Source organism: Phalangium opilio, unplaced genomic scaffold, assembly GCF_054372755.1.
Source record: "Phalangium opilio isolate 3A_F unplaced genomic scaffold, DU_Popi_V2 ptg000521l_1, whole genome shotgun sequence".
Taxonomy (NCBI): domain Eukaryota; kingdom Metazoa; phylum Arthropoda; class Arachnida; order Opiliones; family Phalangiidae; genus Phalangium; species Phalangium opilio.
In genome coordinates this window covers 82,501-88,993 of record NW_028324240.1, presented here as the reverse complement: position 1 = coordinate 88,993, position 6,493 = coordinate 82,501, and positions in this window count along the sequence as shown.

Below are 6,493 nucleotides of genomic sequence, written 5' to 3'. Positions count from 1 at the left end.
CGCCGGCGGCTCGAGAATCGGGATACCGCTGTTACCTAGACAAGGCCTAGTGTAGTTTCAGAGTCTATTATTATTCGCAGAGCTATTTTTCTGTTGAAATTAGGGAACTAGTATAAATATTGAGAAGAGTGTCTGAAATATTCTTTAGTTAAAACTATTCACAATACGAAAGATTATTTGGGAGTAAGGCACGAAGATCCTATCAATCTGGGTAACTTTTGCTTGGCCTATTTAAGACGCCGTGCATCTGTTTTATAACGAGGTATTTTTCTGTTCTCGCCGTTGCGGCAAGCCCGGCCGCCGGCAGCTCGAGATGCGCCGCTCGGCCTCAGCCGCTGATATCTAGCCAAGGCTTTGTGTAGTTTTCGTGTCTAATTTTATTCGCAGAGCTATTTTTCTGTTGAAATTTAAAGAAAATCTTATCATATTTAGTTGAAGACTAAGTAAATGTCTCAAAACATTTCGAAACTTGAGCTTTAAAACGTTGAATATTTTATAACGACTACGGAACGGTACCGCAAATTCGCCTTCCGGGCCTCCCGGTTATGTCGACGGCGAGGTCGAGTCGAGGTCCCATGCAAGAAAATAGTAATAGCCGTCGCCTATTGGTCTGGCATTAAAGAGGTTATCTATGGTTAGGGGGCTCATGATTGGTTAAAAGATTTTTTGTTCGTCTGCTTAGTTTTTACTTCGGGAATATCATGAAATCCATGGTCAAAGCTATGGAAAAGTGGGACTTAGGTACTTTATGTGTGAAGCATAATCCGCTTTTGGTTTTACCGAGTGATTAAGAACGAATAAGCACTGAAACTGTAGTCAACAGGTAAGTATTACGCGCAACCAACCCAGGTAAGTGCTAAAACTAAGGTCAGCAGGTAAGTATTAATTCCAGGGTGAGCAGGTAAGTGCTTGATTTAGGTCTACAGGTAAGTTTAAAGTTTGGGTCTTACAAGTAAGTACTAAATAGGTTCAACAGGTAAGTACTACGTTTGGGGTCTACAGGTTAGTACTGAAACTAGGGTCTACCGATAAGTTCCAGAACTAAACATACAATGAACGGGCAAGACTTGAACATGACCGACCCAGGGGTAACTGCAGCGCAATTCCGAACTACAATGTGATCATTAAACAGCAAACTAAGGAATAAAATAAGGACGATGACTATTCTTTCTAAAATAAGGAATTATAGATACGGCTTTTATCCGCGACTCCTATAGGGTAAAGTGTGAAGCTACTTAAACCCAGAACTGATACTAAAAGATACGATTATACGACCACTAGCCCAGGGATAATTGCGAATGCAGGTCTGCATAGATTAGACGTTAATGCTTAATTGCAATGGCTAAGGGGTAATTAATGAGCTATCGTTCATTCTACAGTTAAGATATATATCCGCGAATCCCAACGGCAAATGTTTTTAGGGACCTTAAAGAGATCGTGGCAAATTTCTCATATTAACATTCTTGTACTAACGAAAAAATAAAATAAAAAATAATATCTAAAGTAAAAAAGATAAAATCTAACTAACTAATGCTAAAACTAATAATAATAAAGAGAATACAAGTACTAAAATCAAGTACCAGCATCAATTTGCTGACGTTACAAAATTAACTAAATGCCGAGCAAAACTTCACGGAAAGGACAAAGCCAGAGTTGCGTAGCAGCAAAGTTGGGGCTACAATCGATTTCAAGTACTTGTATATTAGGTAGCAGGCATTTCTAGGAATGACACGAACCTAACGATTTCTGAACGGAGATGATTTAACTAGACTACCTACCTACTCCAGGAGTCATTTCAAACAGACCGAGGTCCGATGCACCATTACCTTCTCCTGCGCCATGCCCCATGTGAATAGCTCACATGTCATGGACTTCTAATTTCTTACAGGGTAGTGAAACTAAGGCATTCACTCCCTAGGAGATGGAATCGACCAGGCCCGTTTCTCCACTCCGACGTCGTTATCAGCGTTGCCGCAACGCGGTTTTGCGTGAGACATACCTCACCGCCTTCAAAAGAAGCTCCGCCGAGTTAAAACTGGCCATTAAAAATGCCAAGCTCGATTCTTGGCGTGCCTTTTGTTCTAGTGTTGACATTGCCAACCCTTTCACGGTTCCTTACAAAATATGTTCGCTACTTCTTTAATACCCTACCACGCTATCAAGTGTCCGCGACCGTACCAACACCATGACTACTTCTATTCCTGACACCCTTCGTACCATAGTTGATACTTCGTTTCTCCCTGATGATCCCCTTCGTGATCTCCCTTTCCATTCCAACATCCGACGAACTGTAGACACTCGCCCGGACACACCGGATGACCTTCCCCTTACAGCCGCTGAAATATCGGCCGTCCTAAAAAACATGCCACCCAATCGTGCTGTTGGCCTCACGGGAATACCAGTGGAAGTGGTTCAGCAAGTTCACAGCGCTAACCCTGTCACACTTCTCACACTTTACAATGCCTGCCTAAGGCTCCACTATTTCCCGACAGCTTGGAAATCCTCGCGCCTTCTCTTAATCAACAAACCGGGTCGCGATCCTTCTTACCCTCGTTCCTACCGTCCTATTTGCCTGCCTGAGTCCTTAGGGAAGATATTGGACAAGTTACTAAAGCCGCGTTTACACGAGACACTTTCGAACCGTTTTCAACCGTTTTGGAAAGGCCTAACACTTTAAAAAATAATATTTGCATTTTCTCTTGAAAGATCTCTTATTTTATCAACTTAATATTCCTTTTTGTACATTCCAAAACGGTTTAAAACGGTTTCAAAGTGTCTCGTGTAAACGCGGCTTAACAGATCGTCTTACCTATTAACTTGAGCATAACGGCCTGCTGGATCAACAGCAGTTTGGCTTCCGTTCTGGGAAAGCAACTTGTATTGCTCTGGCTAGGGTTGATTCTCAAATCACCCAGAACAAACAAGAAGGTTATTATACCTCCTTGATTTCCCTAGATATAAAGGGAGCATTTGAAAATGTTTGGCTCCCTGCTATTCTGCAATCATTAATCCTCAAGAAATGTCGTAGTAACCTTTACAAATTCATTCACAGCTACCTCACGAACCGCAGTCATAAAACCCTTTCACGCGGCGTTCCTCAGGGTTCGTGCATAGGCCCGGTCCTATGGAATGTTGTATGTGATTCGGTTTTTGACTTACCGTTACATCCTCAAATGGACATTCATTTGTGTGGGATAATTATATTGGATATCTTTACAATTCCAAACTCTACTGTGTGAACCATCTAATTGGATTCAATATTTAAAATGGTTCTCGACAAAGAGTTAAGAAACAAAAAACGGGCGTCAAGAACTTTTAAAGTTGCAAGTTGCTTTGAAAAAAAAGCAAGCTAAATAACTTGTGGATATGAAATACTACTTGAAAAGCAAGGAGTATTATTCGAAAAGAAATTAAAAAAACTATGCTACACACAAATGTCTGATTGAGAGAGGAAAGGAAAATAAGAGAGCTATGCCACCAAGTGACGCCACTAATGTTCTGACTAAAAACAAAAAGACCAATAAGAAACCTTTTCCGCTGAGTAAAATGGGTTTCCCGATAAAAACCCTGAATAAAGGAATTTTTAAAACAAAAAACAAGAAAATCATAGCTGTAAGTTTCAATAGACTGTTTTACCCCTTACTATATAACCTTGTGTAATTGTAACATTGGATACCATTCGTCCGAAATTGGGTAAATTATACTGAAGTACAGATAGAGGGTTATGACGCTGCCATATTTAGGAAATAAATTACTCTCTGGGGTGTGCTTCTACGTTGCAAATAAATGGTACTTTTCATTTTAGTTTCGTGAATCAGACGTAACATCTGAATATCAACATGATAATTATGAAAAATCAGGATCTGATGAAGGTGTACCAATCAATGGAGATGATGAGGTAAGGGTTTTTTTTAACATTAGCTAATTCATCTATGTACCTGAAGGTCTCAGGATTAATATAAATTTTAGAAATTTTTCCTCAGTTATTCACGAAATGTTTTTAAAATTTTGCATTCAACAGGAAAATCCACTTTTCTCGTATTTAAATGACTTATTTCTTGAAAAAATAGTCATAGGGCAAATCATTACAAAAGGTGAAGCAATTCTACTAGTTCAAGCATTCATTTTGAGGCACGGGTTAACAGAAGCCGCAGTTGATGACCTTCTTCAAATGATAAACCTATTTCTGGGAAGCTCTGCACTGCCAAAGTCAAAGTACTTTTTAAATAAACTGTTTAAGAAAGAAACTGGTAGAAGGCATTTTTGCAACGAGTGTGTTGAAGAGCTAGAAATGGATTTGGTGTGTCGTAATTGCTCTAAACAATATGAGCCCAAAACTGTGGAAACAAATTTTTATAGCCTTTCTCTAGAAGCACAACTGAAAAAACTCTTCAAAGACAAAAATGTAACGGAAAAGCTTAATTATAAATTCAAGCGGGAAAAATCACAAAGGAATGCGATTGAAGATATATATGACGGCCACATATATAAGAGACTTTCAAAAAACGACATGCCTTTAAGTGACCCCAATAACCTTTCTGTTACATTTTCTACTGACGGAGCCGCAGTTTTTGACTCGAGTAAATATTCTGTATGGCCTTTATTTGTTACTTTAAACGAATTGCCACCAAATGACACGTTACGAAGAGTTATTCTAGTAGGGCTATGGTGTGGAAAGGGTCAGCCATTAATGAATATATTTTTGCAACCATTTGTTGATGAATTTAAAAAACTAAATGAGACTGGTTTTAGCTGGAAAAATTTTGAGGGTAAAACTATTTTCAGCAAAGTTGTTGCAATTTGTTCCTGCCCCGATTCTGTTGCTAGACCAAAAATTCAGAATTCGACCCAATACAATGGTCATTTTGGTTGCAGTTGGTGTTTGCATCCAGGTCATGTTGTGAAAACTCCCAAAAAATTACCTGATTCTGCTACAAAGACATTACTAAGGTTTTCAGAATGTGAAACTGACTATGAAATCAGAGATGAAAAAAATGCACTCCTAGATATGGAAGCAGCGTTAGAAAAAGGCAAACCTCAAAATGGTTATAAAGGACCAAGTCTACTCATTAATTAATCAAAAATGTCTTGATTAGAATCAAGACCTAAAAAGTATTGGTTGTTCGTTTCCAATAGATATACTAACCAAAACCAATATAATGCCTATTTGAATATTCCGAACCCAGTTACATCCAATCATTTTCCAATTTGAATTTAATGGATTTTTCCGTAAGGGGGGCTATGCTAGTGGGTATTTGGGTAGGAAGTCGCGGAGGTTGGGAGTGACTTGGAACTCCAGGCATAGCCCACTACATCACGCACTCGACAACGCAAAGCAACTCCTTGGTCCGTGTTTCAAGACGGGTCGGGTGGGTTACCGACCTACTCGCTGCTGACCACCTGAGCATCGACGAGTGCGAACGGAAACCAGCGGAGATCGCCGGCAGCCGCTCACACAAAGGTGAAACGACAAACCGAACGACAACACCTGTCCCGCCGCTTCGTTCCCGGTAAAGGGAGTGCTCGGCGTAGCCCGCACAGGGCTAAAATCGTCCCCGGTCTGGCGAACGCTCACTCGTGAAACGAGCTGGCTAAAACACCGGTAGAAACTCCGCGAGGGAGAAACCACCGGCCACCTTCCGGCGCCCGCTTTCAAAGACGGACAACTTTCAGTGACCAGACCGGTCGCAGCGTAGTTCGAACGGAAGGAAATGCGCCAAACGGCCCGCAGCAATCGCCCGCCCGGCCGACCGAGGTCCGCACCGTTAGAGACGAACGACGCACGCGGTCACGTCCGACTGAATCCCTCCGACGATCACCTTCGAGGGCCCACCCGTTTACCTCTAAACGGTTTCACGCACTCTTGAACTCTCTCTTCAAAGTTCTTTTCAACTTTCCCTCACGGTACTTGTTCGCTATCGGTTTCGTGGTCGTATTTAGCCTTAGATGGAGTTTACCACCCACTTAGGGCTGCACTCTCAAGCAACCCGACTCCAAGGAGTTTTGCTTCCGCCGGAGACCATAAGCGACTATGGGCCTTGCACCCTCTATGGGCGAGAGCCCCAGTCAGGGGGACTTGCGCTTAGGTCAACCTTCGGTCGCGCTACTCCTAAACACCAAATAGCACTCCCGCCCCATTGGGACGGGCGCTTGGGTGCTGGGCTTCTCCCTGTTCGCTCGCCGCTACTAAGGGAATCTCTGTTGATTTCTTTTCCTCCGCTTATTTATATGCTTAAATTCAGCGGGTTATCTCGTCTGATCTGAGGTCGACAGTTTTAAAAAATCGAGGTGGCTAGCGTAACTTCCTATTAACCCGCCCGCAGAATCCTTCGGAAAGAACACTAGGGCGCGCTTTCGAAAGCATCGAGACGCGTAGCCGAACGCCGTTTCTTACGAAAACAAGCGTAAAACCGACCACGTCGAACGAATTAGATCGAGGACCGAAATCGTTCGAATGGCCCGGACCATCGCGAGACGAACTTGCCGAGAAAAT